This window comes from Chrysochloris asiatica, unplaced genomic scaffold (assembly GCF_000296735.1).
Source record: "Chrysochloris asiatica unplaced genomic scaffold, ChrAsi1.0 scaffold00108, whole genome shotgun sequence".
NCBI classification, from domain to species: domain Eukaryota; kingdom Metazoa; phylum Chordata; class Mammalia; order Afrosoricida; family Chrysochloridae; genus Chrysochloris; species Chrysochloris asiatica.
In genome coordinates, this window is record NW_006408626.1 from 6,877,167 (window position 1) to 6,894,883 (window position 17,717).

The following is a 17,717-nucleotide window of genomic DNA, read 5'->3' on the forward strand; positions in this document are numbered from 1 at the left end:
GAAGACTTAGCAAGAGCTATACGGCAAGACAGGAAAATTAAAGGCATCCAAATTGGCAAAGAGGAAGTAAAGCTCTCTCTATTTGCAGACAATATGATCCTATATGTAGAAAACCCCAAAGACTCAGTGAAAAAGCTACTAGACCTCATTGGAAGATTCAGCAAAGCTGCAGAATAAAAGATCAACATACAAAAATCAGTTGGATTCCTCTATACCAAAAATGACAGTGCTGAAAAGGACATTAGGAAAGCAATAACATTTACAACAGCCACCCAAATGATGTAATACTTAAGAATAAATGTAACCAAGAAACAAAAGACTTAAACAAAGAAAATTACAAAACACTACTACAAGAAACCAAAAGAGACCCACAATAATGGAAGAATGTACCATGGTCCTGCATAGGAAGACTTAACATTGTGAAAATGTCAATACTGCCCAAAGCAATTTACACATATAATGCAATCCCAATCCAGAATCCAACAACATTCTGCTGAGAGATGGAAAAAATAATTACAAACTTTATATGGAAAGGAAAGAAATCCAGGATAAGCAAAGCACTGCTTAAGAGGAAGTATAAGGTTGGAAACCTCTCACTCCCCAACGTAAAATTTATTACAAAACTGCAGTGGTCAAAACAGCTTGGTACTGGTACAATGAAAGATATATTGATCAATGGAACATAATTGAGAATCCAGAAATTAACTCATCCACATACAGCCTACTGATTTTTGACAAAGTACCTAAATATATCACATGGGGAGGTGATAGTCTTTTCAAAAGATGGTGCTGGCAGAACTGGAAAGCAATATGCAAAAGACTGAAACAAGACCTTCACCTCATGCCTTATAAAAAAAACCAACTCAGCATAGATTAAATACCTAAATGTAAATCCCAGAATTATGAAGCCTATCAATGAAAAAATAGGGACAAATGTGAGGGCACTAATTCAAGGAATACACAGACTACCAAGTATCTTGAAAACTACACAAACAAAAGTAGACAAAATAGATGATTGGGACATACTAAAAATTAAAAACTTATGTGCATCAAAAGACTTTACCAGAAGAGTAAAATGGGAACCCATAGAATGGGTAAAAATCTTTTGCAATGACACATCAGACAAGGGACTCATTTCTAAAATATATAGGAAACTACAACACCTCTACAAGAAAAAGACAACCCAATTAATAAACGGGCACAGGACATGAACAGACACTTCACCAAGGAGAAGATCCAGGCAGCCAACAAACATATGCAAATCAAAACAACAATGAGATATCATCTCTCACCAGCAATAACAGCAAAGATCAACAAAGTAGAGGAAAAATGCTAGCAGGGATGTGGAGAGACTGGGATGCTCCTACATTTCTCACCGGATTGCAAAATGGTCCAACCACTCTGGAAAGCAATATGGATCGTCAAACTACTGAGCTTTCAGCTGGTGGATTCAAACTGGTTACTTTACAGTTAGCAACCCACCACATAACCCATGATGCTACTTATTATGTGATAAGGAAGAGAAACTTAATAGAAATTGATGAAGGAATTGAACAGACAGTTGAATGATTGTTATTAGCTGCCATCTGTGTACTCATTCCCATGTGCCATTCCTATGATCAGTTGTGGATTCAACTCCTCTGAGTCATCAGATTTTCATTGACTGACTTTCAAAAGTATATCACTAAGCCTTTATTCTTGCTTGTCTTTGTTTGAGAGGTCTACTAAAACTTATTTAGCATCAGCAACATGCAAACTCTCACTGACAGACAGGTGGTCACTGTATATGGAGTGCATTGACTGAAAATTGAACCTGAGTCTTCCCCATAGAAGATAAGAATTGTACCATTGAACCATCAGTGAACAATTTAATGGCTAACCACAATATAATGAACCTTTGAAATGCACTAAACCTTTTTATTAGTAAAAGAAATGCAAATTAAAACATGAATGAAATACCATTGCATCTAAATAGAAAATATTTTTCAATGCTGTATTTGATAAAATTAGTCATCACCTCTTAAAAAAAGATAACTGTATTTTTAGCTTTCAGAATATCACACCATCCTGGTTTTCCTCTACCTCACCTGCTATTCCCTCCCAACATCTTTTGCTGGATCTTTTTTCTCATCTTCATAGTCTTTAGATGTTATTACTTTCCAAGGTTCAGTCTTTCCTCTATCTATACTCTTTCACTAGCTGATTTTCTCTGTTGTGATGCTGGAATCCTGGTGTGACACTATAAGATAAGTACTGGACTTCTAACTTAAAGGTCTGCACTTCAAAACCCACCAGCTACCCCTCATAAATTCTATACAGGGTCGTGATCATTTGGAACTCACTCGAGGACATTTAACAACTACAGCAAGGTCAATGTCAGTGATAAGGTGAGAACTGACTGCATATCCACATTCTAGATCTCTTCCCTAAATTTCAGAGCACATCCAATTTCCTACTAAACTTTACATTTGATATCTACGTGGTATCTCAAATAATGATCCTGATCTGTTCACTCAGTTTTCAGTCTTAAATTATTAGAGTTATCCCTATGCTGTATTCCTGGTGTGGTACTATGAAGTAGACTGCTAATACCAAGGTGCACAGTTAAAACCCATCAGCTATATAGGGTTGCAATGAGTCTGAATTGACTAGAAGATACTTAATAACAACACCACCAACATCCATTTATTATATATTATATTCTCATTGTACCACTAGGCAATGTCAGTAAATATTCTTTCTAAAATGCAAATGAAACTAGCTGTCTCATTTTAGTATAGGGTTGCTTTACTGAAATCTTTTAAAAATACTGCATTTTGAAAATATTAAACTGGCCAGTCAACACTAGATAATAGCTCTGTCTTGATTTCGCCAGATAGTCATTTTAAGGAGAAAGAAAGGAAAAAAAAAAAAAAAATCAATAATCTGTCATTAAATTTTAACCACTGAAGTATTTGAATGAAGTCCTGGTGTGGCTCTATAGGGTAAATACTGAACTGCTAACCACAAGGTTGGCAGTTAAAACATATAGCTGCTCCTTGGAAACCTAGGAGTCCTGGTGTGGTGCTATGGGTTAATGTGCTGGATTGCAAAGTCATTTGAATCGCAAGGTGAGTGGTTCAAGCTCACCAGGCACTCCTTGGAAACCCTATACATTGCTATGGGTCAGAATCGACTCAACATCCCTCAACAACAACAACAACAACATAAGTCAGATTGGGCTAATGCGTCAGAATACAAAATCGGTGGTTCAAGATCACCATTTGCTCCTTGGAAACCCTATACGGGGTCACTATGCATCGGAATCAACTCGACGGTACTTAACAACAACAACAACATGAGTCATAACCAACTCAATGACACTTAAAAACAAAAACAAATATTTGCCAGGTGGTTTCCAATAAAACTGATAACAATATGTTTTCCAGTGGCTTTCAATTGAACTGATTAAAAAATGTAAAATTGTTGCTAAAGTCCAAAGGGACCTCTATGACCTGTCCCAGCAATTACCCTAACATCACTTGCTACCATTATTCATTTGTTCATTCACCAGTCTCCATTCACACTTGTATTCTTTTCCAAGAAGCTTGACATTTGTTCTTCACCCTGCCAAGAATATTCTTTGCCCTGATATTAGCATTGCTCTTTTAATTTATTCAGGTGTCATCTAATAGAGAAACATTCTCCACCCCTCAACTGCCCAAAACAGCATGCCCCTCTCTACCAATATCTCTAACCTTTTATCTCTTTTTATTTATCATCAGAGCCATAATAACAATCTAAAATTATATTGCATATGCATTAGGCTATATTTGTCAATCTCCCCCACTAGTATGTAGACTTCATAATGTCAGGGACATTGCCTCATTTTCATACCTTTATAAATGCAGTACTGATACACATTCTGCTCTTAAAATATTTGTAGAATGAATGCTGTGGCTAAACTCAGAACAAAATAAACAAGAAAAACAGCCTGAGAAGGATATAAAGAGAGAGTGCTCTTTACTGTTGTGCTAAATAGAATGCAAATTGGAATAACATAGTACCAGAAAAACAATTTGGCAACACTGAGAGATTTAAGCAATAAAAATATATGTTTATCCTGTAATTTTGATTTGTGGACTTTATTCTAAGGAAGTTATTAAATATTTATTTAGGAGAATAATCATCACCGTGTATTTTAAAGCTTGTTAAACATAGGATATAAATTCAAATTTAAGCAATAAGAAGAATGAAGTGGTCATTACAATTGCAGTTCAAAAAAATTAAAGGCAAAGAAACCCTAACATAATAACACTATGTAAAATGTAATAAAATTAAAAGTATTTGGAATATAATATAAGGTATTAACGTTTATTTTAGAGTGACTATAAGGAATACGGAAGGAGCTCTGGTAGCGTAGTGGTTACGAATCGGGCTGCTAACATCAAGGTTGGCTGTTCGAAACTACCAGCTGTTCCGCGGGAGAAAGATGAGGCTTCCTGCTCCCATAAAGATTTACAGCCTCGGAAACCCTGTGCAGGGTCACTATGAGTCGGAACCTACTCCATGGTACTTAACAACAACAATAAGGAATACGGAGTCCTGGTGTGGCGCTGTGGGTTAATGCGCCAGAATGCAAAGCCATTTGAACTGCAAGATTGGCCGTTCAAGCTTACCAGCTGCTCCTTGGAAACCCTATTTAGGGTCACTATGGATCAGAACCAATTCGACAGCACTTAACAATTACATAAAGGAAAACATTAAAAGTTAGTAGTGATTATCAATTTATTATTGTTTATAGATTATTACAATAGCCATACTTAAGAATTTTGTTGGTTTTCTATACTAAATGGTAATTTATAGTTAGAAAAAAAAAACTGCATGACTGTTTTTATCAACTTTCAATATTATACAATCTAAAGCCAAAATAGGAGCAGTAAGAACTTGTTTCTTTTTCCTAGTACCTCCATAAGTGGTGCGTGGTAATAGCAGGACTGGGTTCATTGGTGATTTAATGTAGCTAAATGCCAAATGGAGTCCTGGTGTGGCACTGTAAGATCAACACTGGACTAAACCAAAATGTCAGTAATTGAAAACCACAAGCTTCTCCCTGGAAACACTATACAGAGTTGCTATGAGTCAGAACTGATTCCACAACACTTAACAGCAGCAACAACAAGAAATGCCAAAGGGGAGTATTGATGTAGTACTCTAGGATAATGCACTAGACTGCAAGTTCAAACTCTCCAGCCTCTCCTCAGAAATCCCATACAGGGTCACTGTGAGTCCAACCAACTCGACAGCACTTAACAACAAAAAGATATGCCAAATGAAAATGATCTACTGATCACCTGTGTTAGCTCCTAACAGAGTTCCAAGTATGATTCTCAATAAATATACATTACTTTTTTATATGAGAGTTCTTTATATGGGTCTTATTTTTGGTAAATTTTTAATAAATCATTTAAAAAAAATCATTACTATAAGAAGAATTTAATTTTCTGTATTTTTTAATTTTTTTTTTCCCTTATGAAAAGTTATTGTAACTCAACTGTCCCAGGCCAGGGTTTCTTTTTTTCACTTATATTATTATCTTTAATCCAATTCTAGTTGAAGTAGTATATGATTGCTTTCCTGAGATCATTAGAAATACAGCATTATAAAGATAGGTCAACCAATACTAAATAATAGCTCTGTCTAATCTTGCCAGATCGCTATTTTAACGAGAAAAATAGTAAATCTGCTCGCCTGCCATCAAATTTTAACCACTTAAATATTTGCCAGGTGTGTTGTCAGTGACTGTATTTTATTGCTGAACTGCAAACATGTCTCTAAATCTTAAGTGACAAAAAGTGGTTTAAATTTAATGCCTTATTTAATTTTAATCTCTTTTATCAACAACATTATTCCTCTGTATTTTTATTTGATTCATACCCTGAGATGGAGTAAGTCTGAAAAGTATTCAAACCTATGAGTTCAAAGGTTGCTGCTTTTTTAAGAAAAAAATTTAACTAAACAAAAATAGTTCATTATACATAGAGTAAAAAATAAAGGCCAATGAAAAAATCATTTAAAACTTTTGATTTATAAACTCCACAACACAAATACCATTAATATTTTGATATATAATTTTTCATAGTTTTTCCATTTTTTAAAAAACAGATTTTTGGTACCATATTTGTTTCTTTTTTTGTGTGGATATAATTCTGTCATTATTTTAAGCAAATGCTAAATAAAAATATGCATCTCTGTCATATTTTTGGCTACCTAATATCTAATTGAATATCTTTTCTATATTTGAAAATTTCCCATTTTTTTTGAAGTCTGATCTTCTAAGGTAATATGCCAGAAAGTTTGGTTTCCCAGACTTCCTTGTAGTCATGACATAAATATGTGTTAATGAAATGTATCTACATGCTATTGTAATTTGATGGGAATAATTTGAAGAAGCAGACTGTCCAGAAAATTCATTTTTCAGGTGAATATGATAAGAAAGATCTTGGTAGTGATGTCCTATGCTCTGATCAAAATTAGCCTGGCCATGTGTATTGATAGAATTGATAGGTACATGACATTTGAAAATTTGCTTTGAAACTAAGATTCTTGAGATACTCATAACCACCTAATAGTCTCTAAACTATTCTTTGATTGTAGACTATCAAGAGTGAGTTATTATTTAAAAATATAATGTTGATTGATATAAAATCTATGTAATAATATCCTATGACAACATCATAGGATATTACACAGACAAGCTACAAATTATATAACCTATTCTTGCACATTTCTGACATTTTGAATTTTTCAGTGGCTTTACTATCCTGGAATATATTTTTGAAACGGTGTCTGGTTGAGGATATTAACTATTCCAAAAGATCATTGGAAGCAAACTAATTTTTAGCTGTCTCCAAGTAGCAGTCTTGAGGATACTAAAAGAACTCTACGTAAAATGTTATATACAACATGAAAATGTTGATGATCACTGTGCTTCATAAGCAAATACCATTTTATACATTTAGGCATTGTTCGAAATCAAGTCAGTGTACAAACCATACTTAAGCATGTTGAAGTATATGGACTTTTTCTAACCTTTGAAGCATTGCTTGAATGAGAACAATTTTAAGTCAGAAGAGATCAAATATTTTAAAACCAATGCCCCTCTATGGATCCTAGGGACACAAAAGTGTTAGAAATATTTTGTATAAATCCTACTTCTAGTATTCATAGCAACTCTATATAGGGTTTCTGAGGCTATTAATCTTTATGGGAGCAGACAGCTTCATCCTTCTCCCTCAGAGTGGCTGGTGGGTTGAACTACCAGCCTGTGGTTAGCAGTCCAGTGCTTACCCTACAGTGTCACCAGAGCTACTTAAAGTAACAATAAATCTTTCTGGGAGCAGGAAGACTCATCTTTCTCCCATGGAGAGGCTGGTAGATCAAGCTGCTGATCTTGAGTGTAACAGCCCAACTTGTAACCCACTATTCTACCAGAGCTTCTTTGTACATTTTTGTTGTTGTTATATGCCGTCAAGTCAGTTACCACCCAGAGAAATCCTATATAGGGTTTCCAAAGAGTGGCTGGTGAGCTTGAACTGCTGACCTTGCAGTTCAAAATGACCTTGCAGTCTAGTGCATTATTTTACAGTGCCACACTAGGGCTCCCCTTTTATTATACTCAAACAAAACATGAAATATAAACTGAGGTATTTTATATATACTTTCTATTGCCAGGCACTATGCTAGGTATTTTTATGTACATAGACATAAATGAACATATATATTGGCACTGTGGGATAAGAACTGGACTGCTAACCACAAGGTCAGCAGTTCAAAATCCCGAGCTGCCCCATGAAAAACCTACACAGGGTCGCTATGAATGGGAACTGACTCAACAGTCCTTAACATATATCATTTACTTATGTCAACTCTGTATGAGCTATTTTGGTCTACTGTGATTAAGCAGAATTTTATCTTTATGTTTATAAATAGAAATGAATTAAATAATAGTTATAGTATTGATAACATTTTTTGGAGAACAAATTTTCCAGAGAAAATATCAATTTACCAAATTAGTCATTCAACTTAATTTTATACAGCTAATATTAATCACATATTTTGTTTATTTTTCTTACTTTATTCAGAATTTCAAAAAGCCTTAGGATTATGAATCAATTTTGGTTCATTTTAATTTTATATACCACAAGTTCTGTTGTTGTTAGTATACTTATGGTTACTGTTTCTCCTGTCTATTTTCTCTCTGATGAAATTTTGCTGACCCTAAGTTTTTAAAAATAAAATTGGACTATCAATAAACTTCCATTTAACTCTACATTTAAACTGCTGTGTTACTTAGGGTACATTCTATGAAATTTAGTTTAACTCAGATCAATTATTTTCAGCTATCTATATTGCCAGTCCAATGTATTTCCTTTAATTTTTCATCCATAACAAATTATACCTTAAGACTAGTCAAAAATATCCTCAGAATGAAAATGATTGGTTCAAAACCTCATGCTTTATATGTAGTCATATTTCAGTGTTTCTAGTAAATAGTAAAACTAAGGCTCACACTATAAGGCTCACAATCTACTGTCTGACAACTAGTATGTTTTCCCTTCTTACATAATCTCTGAGCACTTTTTATCTTTTTTAATCTTGAAATTGATAATAATTTTATTTCATCTTTCTCACAAATATATATAATGAGGCTTAGTATATGCAAACATTTTCTATAGAGAGATTTCTAAATTATGAAAGGATGCAAGTTAGATATTATTAATCATATCATTATTATTAGCACTTTTTATATTTGAAATTGTTAGGTGACGTAGTCCTTGTGTATTTCAACTAACGCCTTCAGTATTTTCTAAAACTGTTGACCATTAAAGATATATCTTATTTAATATTTTCACCTCAATTTGTTTTTTAGTACTTATCTTTGATATGCCTTATGAGACAATTATTTTATGCTTAGGTCAGGCACTAGCTAATGTTCAATTTGTAACTGCTCACTCAGGAATCCTCTTACTCTGTTGGACAATGGATAAGGACTCTTTTCTCATCTGTAAAGAGCTGAATCTAAGTTTACATTTAAACATGTCTGACCTATGAATACACAAGGACATTTCTAATACTAAACAATGTTTGTAATTATTATCTTCACTCTCTTTTGCTTCAGTAAAGCATTTGATGTTGTTTAGAAAAAAATCCAGGTTTTAATTAAAACTGGACTGGGAATCTAGAGGTTGGTAGTTCAAACCCTCCAGCTGCTTTTCAGAAACCCTATGCAGAGTGTCTGGGAATTGGAACTGACTTGACAGTACTTAACAACAATAAAACAGAAGTCTATTTCTGATCCTGAACATGTTTTAAGAGGGACTTGATGTACCTCATGCTGCAGAAGCTGGAAATTGGGCAAAATATATAAAACAACAGCTTGCAGAGATTTAGCAAAAGTAAGCATAGGACTATGATCCTTGACAATGGAAAAACAAGATAGCAAGCCCTATATTCTCTTAGACTTTTTATTGCACAGAATTTACAGGGCAGGGAAATTAATCTCCCCAAAGAGACAGGTAGTTTCACTGAGTTGAGTAGACAGAGACCAGAGTTTAGGAATGCTGAGATCACTGCATATGGAGAGACAGGATTCCAGAGAGCTGATAATTATGTGGAATAGCATGTCCAACATTTTCCTAAGGATTATTTTGTGGTTTTACTGAATAGTTATACATTCAATTTAAACATCTAATATGGTAATTCAGCACAAAGCATAACACAAACGTTTCATTTTTGATTCAATCATCGTTATGATAGTTATTTGCGCTATCATTTGAATGTACTTAATAGTTCTCAGAAGGAGCTCTGGTAGGGTAGTGGTTATGAATCAGGCTGCTAATCTCATGGTCAGCAGCTCGAAACTACCATCTGTTCTGCGGGAGAAAGATGAGGCTTTCTGCTCCCGTAAAGGTTTTGTTGTTGTTGTTGTTATGTGCCGTGGAGTCGGTTCCGACTCATAGTTACCCTGTACAGGGTTTCCGAGGCTGTAAATCTTTATGGGAGCAGAAAGCCTCATCTTTCTCCACGGAACAGCTGGTAGTTTCAAACCGCCGACTTCGGCCGTTGGCAACCCGATTCGTAACCACTACGCAGTAAAGATTTACAGCCTTGGAAACTCTGTACAGGGTTGCTATGAGTCGGAACCTACTTGACAAGCATTAAACTACAAACAACAATAGTCCCAGGAAGACATTTCTTTTTGTTGAAGTGATTCCTCTCCTTTGTAGTCACCAAGATGGAGTAAAATGAACGAGATGACTTTGCTCAAAATGATGGATAGTTCTTTCAGTAAACTCTGACAATGACAGACAGATTCTTTGTTTGTGAAGAGATGATACAAAGGAGTGACAGTTTTGATAGACACCATGATAAATAAACCCTCAAATCGATGGCAAGCTGGCAAGATAACATTAAGTATCTCGTATCTCTTTTCCTTTTGCTTTTTTCAAAGTTTTTATGAACGTAAAAAGATGTTGAATATATATATTCTAATGAGTTCCATTCTTATTTAAACATATGAACGTTACACTTAATTATTGCAAAATAGTAATAATTTTATATACTTGATGGCAGAATATCCAATTAATATTCAATTGCTACAAAGACCTTATATTTCATGATTGCTTCAAGATTTTATAACACTTGGCATTTTTATCACACCCTACAGTATTTAGATGATGCTGTGTATGAAATTGCAATTTCTTCTAAGTTCTTACTTCCCTTCTTAGAGTTCTCATTTATGTCTCCACTAGTATCATAGAGTACTGGTGTGGTTCTGTGGGTTAATGCGCTGGACTGCAAAGTCGTTTGAATAGCAAGGTCAGCGGTTCAAGCTCACCAGTCACTCCTTGGAAACCCTATATAGGGTTGCTATGGGTCAAAATCGACTCGATGGCACTTAACAACAACAACAGTATCATGAAGTATAGCTCAAGGAAGTGCTTTTTTTCCCACTTTCTTGTCAATTTAGCCATAGAAAAATAATTTTAAAAGACTTGATTTTATAATCAAACCGGGGGAAAAATATGAAGCAAACTGTAGGACAAAAGTTTCAAATTGTGAAAAATAGTAACTTTGATTGTAATTTGGTGTACAGCCATCTATCTAGAGTATGAGAGGTATGGCTGATCGTGCACTGATCCTGGCCTCCACTGAGCAGTTTCTATTAATCCAGAACAACCACGAGTGTAGCCATGGAAAACGGCACCTATGGCTAGCACTGAAATTGCACTTCTGCCCAAACATCTACCATAATATCAACTAAAATATGAGTCAATCTTATTAATCTTTTACCATGTTGCCATGCTTGAGGAAGGACATTGGGCCTCATTGGATTGCTGGAAATTGCTTAGTGCTGCCACACGCCCAGAGCCAGTGCACTAACCTGGATATGCCAGTTTTGATTGCACTTCACTATGATGAGTTTTGCAGGTATTATGTGTTTTATAAATTGGAGGTTTGTGGAAAACTAAATCTATCAGTGCCACTTTCAAACAGCATGTGCTACTTCTTGTCTCTGTGTCATGCTTTTGTATTGTCACAATATTTCAAACTTTTCCAAAATGCTATTGCATACTTAATAAACTATGGTGGTGGTGGCTAGGTGCCGTGCAGTCAGTTCCGACTCACAGCGACCCTGTGCAGGGTTCCGAGCTGTGAATCTTTTGGGGAGCAAAAAGCGTCATCTTTCTTCTACGGAACAGCGGATAGTTTCAAATTGCTAACCTTAAGGTTCGCAGCCTGATTTGTAATCACTATGCTACCAAAGCGCCTTACTTATAGACTATGGTGGCTGTGTGCCGTGCAGTCGCTTCCGACTCATAATGACCCTGTACAGGGTTTCCGAGGCTGTAAATCTTTATGGGAACAGAACGCCTCCTCTTTCTCCCACAGAACCGCTGGTAGTTTCGAACTGCTGACCTTGCGGTTCGCAGCCCGATTTGTAACCACTATGCTACCAGAGCTCCTTATAGACTATAGTACAGTGTAAATATAATTTTTATATGCAAAAATTTTATATGAAAAGAAACATTTCATATGACTTGCTTTCTTCTGACTTTCACTTTATTGCAGTGTTCTGGGCCCAAGTCCACAATAACTCTGAGGTATGCTCCTATATATACCTATATATTTTAGAAGAACCATGTGGAAACAACCCCTGAGCTTCTTTGGGCAAGCTTTCTTAACTACATGTAAACTTAGAAACTAGCTGCTGCAAAATGTTGCATATTATTGAGGTGCTTTTATCCATATTTGTTATATATCCTTATTTGTTAAGTACCTGGGAAACATTCTCTGAAATAAAGTTTAGTTTGCAGAATGCTAGGGTGATGTGCTATATAGGATAAGCGCTGGACCACAAAATCTATTCAACCACAAGGTCAGTGGTTCAAACTATGAGTTGGAATCAATTCAAGGGCACTTAACAAGGATAAGCACTGAATTGTTAACCTCAAATGTGCTGGCTCAAACCCGCCAGCTGCTCCTCAGAAACCCTATACAAGGGGTTTCTATGAATTGTAATCTACTAAACAGTGCCAAACGTCAACAACAACAATTATCAAGTGCCCTTTGGATGAATATGGAGGGAATAAAAGGAAAATCAGAGGACTACTAAAGAGGAGAATTTGAATTACAATGTAACTTCAAAAATAGCATCAGACTAACTCATGGTGAATTCTAGAGATAGAGCACTGCTTTAAATTCGTTCCAAGTTGGACTGAGATGGCCCAACTTTATATTACTCAGTCAACCAATCAATGGATGTGTGCTGCTCTGAGAAGGGAAGTCAATTTTAGGTAAGGTGACTTTCTTCAGCATATCTACTCCTTGAATTAATTGCTGTGGCTATTTGCCAACAACAATCCTAGCATTTGGAGCAATAGGGGCAACATTGAAAGGAAACTGTGTGGTACATCATTGTGCCCACCTCATTCTACCACTTCCATAAATCAAATTCACCTCTGCATATTGTTGTTGTTTTTAAGTGCTGGCAAATTAGTTCTGGCCCATAGCGACCCTGTACAGGGTTTCTAAGAAGCAGCTGGTGAGCTTGAACCACTGACCTTGTGGTTCAAATTACTTTGTAGTTCAGAACATTAACCACAGTGCCACTGGCAAATCCATGTTAATGAAAGAAAGTTAGGAGAGAAATATTCATGAGACAAGTACATTCTCTGCTACTATCAACAGATGCTTATTTTCTCCCCTCTCCCATCCCATTTTAGATTCCCTTTAACATTACCTAATACCTCTCTCTGCAAGTTGATCCAAGGGAGGAAGATGAGACTGTCTGCTCTTTGAAACTGTGTATTCGTTCACTATGAATTGGAATCCAGTATATAACAGTTGATCAGTAGCACCTCTGCTGGTCTCAGTGGTTGATCTACATCTAGCTCTGAGCACTTGGTCACCATGGTCTTCTCAGATCAATGTGCAGCCAACACTTGTCCACCATTAAAATTAGGCATGGGAGTACCAAGAGGCATTTACATAGGTTATCTGAATAATCATCAAATTCCTACTTGTCTCCATTATGTAGCAGCCACCCTAGACTTCATTTTATTTCTTCCCATTGATGACATATGAATATACTGATTATATCAAAAGTAGAAGCAATGTATCTCCATATGTGCATTTGAATTAGACTGTCTCAGGTTTGGAATCCTGATGTGTTATTGTAGAATAAGCACTGGATTGCTAACTGCAAGGTCAGCGATTCAAATCCAACAGGCACTCCTCAGAAACCCTATACATTGTCACTATGAGTCAGAACCGACTTGATGATGCTTAATAACAACAGATGTGGAATCCTGTTTACTAGTCTAGTAGCCACAAGGTCAATGGTTCAAGTTCAATAGTCACTCCTGGAAAATATTATATAGGGCTACTTTGAGTTGGAACTGACTCAAAGACACTTAACAATAATAAACAATAGGTTTGAATTTTATTCTCACTACTTTCTATTGAATAAGGGCTCTGGTAGCGTAGTGGTTACAAATCGGGCTGCGAACCTTAAGGTCAGCGGTTCAAAACTACCAGTCGCTCCGTGGGAGAAAGATGAGGCTTTCTACTCCCGTAAAGATTTACACCCTCGGAAACCCTGTACAGGGTCGCTATGGGTCGGAACCGACTCGACGGCACTTAACAACAATAACAAATTTTCTATTGAGGACACTAGGCAAGTTAGTTAGAACCCCATGCCTTAGTATCATTTCTGTGGAATACTGATAAATATAACTACTCTATAGCTGAGTGAAGAAGATTAGATATAAAATGGCTAATAAAATTCCTTAACACATAGCAATGCACAAGATATAACTATTCTCATAAAAATAAATTTCCTATATGGCTTACCTTTGTCTACAAAAATAAGAGAAATGTAATATATAAGAGAAATGGGAATGGAGAGAATTAAAACTGCAATCACATTAATAGTTTATATAAGGGAATACTTTAACTTTACCTATGTAATGGGGTCATTTGAGCTGTACAAACAGATCCCTTTGGTTGTTGCTTCTTACCTATTTATTCTGCTTGCCAATTCCTTATTGCCTCCAGGAAAGTTCTCTAAAGACATGCATTGAGTTATATAAGGAACCATTTCGTGAATACCTCAAAATATATGCTTTCCTTTAGATTTACCCTAATTTCTAATAAGTAGAGTAATTTCTATGACCTGTAGTTTCTCTCATTTTATAAAACCATTATAATTATCTTAATATATTAAATAAAGCCTTGCTAATGTTTTGTTAATGGATACTTTAAGTCTATTCTATTTCACAGTGACTCTTTGTATCAGAATACAGCTGCTTCACAAAATTTTCAAGGTTGGATCCTTTTAGAACAGATTGGTAGGCCTATGTTTTGAGGTGCCTCTAGGTGGGTTCAAATCACCACTTTTGACTAGTAGTTGAGCACTAAACCATTTGTTCCACCCAGCCTTGTAAATACTTACACTTAATATGAGCATCCAGTTTATAAAGACATAGGAAGATAGTTATATGTAATGAAAGATCTGTCTATACATGCTTACTGTCATAAATGGTATAATAGATTACAATAATAGCCCATATTCTTTATCTTTCCCAAAACAGACAGCATTTGGTAAGTAACTTTTCTGTGTTTTTCTCTGTAAGTGGTGCTTCTTCTTCACCCCTGCACTTTGTAATTAGCCATGCAGCTTGCTTTGCCTATGGAATTTCAGTAGAAATGATGCAAGAGAGGTTGTACTTCTTTCATCTCTGCTGACACCATATGAAGCCAGGTCCCAGGAAAAGGATAGAAAAATGTGGAGCTAAGCCAAACCTTAAGTACACCTAACCTAGACTAACTGACCTTTAGTTGGCCAAGAGTATATAACTGAGCAAAAACAAGAGAATCCTCACCCAGAGGTGATCTGGCAGTACTTAGAGTTACTTTTGACTCTAGGTCCTGTTAAGATGTCTCCAACTCAATAGAACAAAATGCTGCCCAGTTGTGCAACATCCTCACAATTGTTGATAAGCTTAAGCTCATTGCTGCCATCACTGTGCTTGTCCATATCTTAAAGGATCTTCCTTTCTTTTGCTGACCTTGTACTTTACCAAGCATGATGTCCCTTTTCCAGGAATTGGTTCTTCATGATAACAAGTCTAAATCATGAGAGACAACCTGACCTCTAAGGGTCATTCTGGCTGTATTTCTTCCTATACAAATTTGTTTATTGAAAGATTTCGATTCGTATTTCAATTCCTGCATCCTTGTTTTAGCCCAAGCCTTCAGTGCACTTTGGACTTCTTCATACCATTGGTTCTTGATCATATGCTACTTCTTGAAATGGTTGAACATCGACCATTTCTTTTTGGTTCAGTACCCTATGTATTACTTCCATCTTCTTTTAATGCTTTTTGCATCATTCAATATTTTGCCCATAGAATCCTTCAGTATTTCTCATTGAAGTGTGAATTATTTATTTAGTTCTTTCAGCTTGAGAAATGCTGAGCTTGTTTGTCCCTTTTGGTTTTCTAACTCCAGGTCCTTGCACATTTTTTTTTTTTTTCCATTTTCTTTAGCATCTTTATGATGGGGAACAAGTTTCAGAGTCTCTTATGTCCTCCATTTTAGTCTTTTCTTTGTTTCCTGTCTTTTTAATGAACCTTTGCTTTCTTTCTATATGATGTTCTTGATGTCATTACATGATTCTTCTAATCTTTAATCATCAGTATTTAATGCATCAAATCTATTCTTGAGATGGTTTCTAAATTGAGGTGGGTTATGTTCAAGCCATATTTTGGCTCTTGTGGACTTGTATTAATTTCCTTCGGTTCCAACCTGAACTTGCTTATGAGCAACTGATGGTCTGTTCCACAATCAGCCCCGGAATTTGTTTGGAATAATATTCAACTTCTCCTTGTTCTCTGGATGCAGATGTAGTCAATTTGATTTCTGTGTATTCCATCTAGTGAGGTCCATTTGTATAGTCACCTTTGATGTTGTTTAAACAAGATATGTACAATGAACAAAATGTCTGTCTTACAGAATTCTATGATGCAATCTCCAGCTTCATTTCTATTGGCAAGATTATATTTTCCAACTACTGATTTTTCCAACATTTATATTCCAATCACCAGTAATAATCAGTATATCCTGATTACATGTTTGATCAGTTTACAACTGAAGAAGTTAGTAGACTTATTCAATTTTATCATCAATGCCTTTCATGGCTGGTGGGTAAATTTAAATAATATTGGTATTAATTATTCTTCCTTGTAAGTGTCTGGATACTATCCTATCACACATCATTGTACTTCAAGATAGAACATGAAATGTTCTTTTTGGAAATAAAACTGACACTATTCCTCTTGAATTTGTTGTTCCTGCCATAGTAAATTGTATGATTGTATAATTTTAAATGGCCATTATATTAGGTAATTTTGCTGACTAATAATGACTGTTTAAGGGTTCTATTTCATTTTTGATAGTTCCCAATTTTCCTGGATTCATACTTAGTACATTCTACCTCATGATTAACAATACATGTTTGCAGCTGTCTCTTGTATGTTGAACCAATTCCTATCTATAAATGAAGATCCTGAAAGCTTTATACCATTTGCATCTTCATGGTCAACTCTACTTTGAAGAGGTAGCTCTTCCCCAGTTAACCTTTGAATGGTTTCCATCCTGAGTAGGTAGCTCATCTTCTGGTACTATATCTGACAATATTCTGCTGTTATCCATTAAGTTTTCAGTGGCTAACCATTAACCATGCAGAAGTAGTTTGCATCTTCTTCTTCCTAATCTGTCTTAGTCTGGAATCTCAACTGAAACCTGTCCACCACTGCTGACCCTGCTGTTATTTGAAACATCAGTAGCATAACTTCTATCATCTCAGCAGCATGAAAGCCAGCCACCACTGTGTGACAAACTGAAATATAAATGGTGGTTATATATGACAGATGTCTTAGGTCTTATATATATGTGTGTGTGTGTGTATGTATATATGTATATGTATATATACACATACACACTTATGGATTCTTAGTGTGGGGCTGTACTGGACTGCAAGGTCAATTTGAACAACAAAGTCAGCAATTCAAACCACCAGCAGCTCCCCAGAAACCCTATACATATGTATACACAAATATATGTACATATATGTTGTTGTTTTTGCTGCTAAGTGCCATCTAGTCAGTTCC

At 35.6% G+C, this 17,717-nt stretch overlaps 1 pseudogene; it reads right to left on the reverse strand.

The window, feature by feature from the left end:
* The window catches only part of LOC102814608, a 55,395-nt pseudogene extending 40,751 nt beyond the window's left edge, over positions 1-14,644 (reverse strand).
* Positions 14,645-17,717: the final 3,073 nt, after the last annotated feature.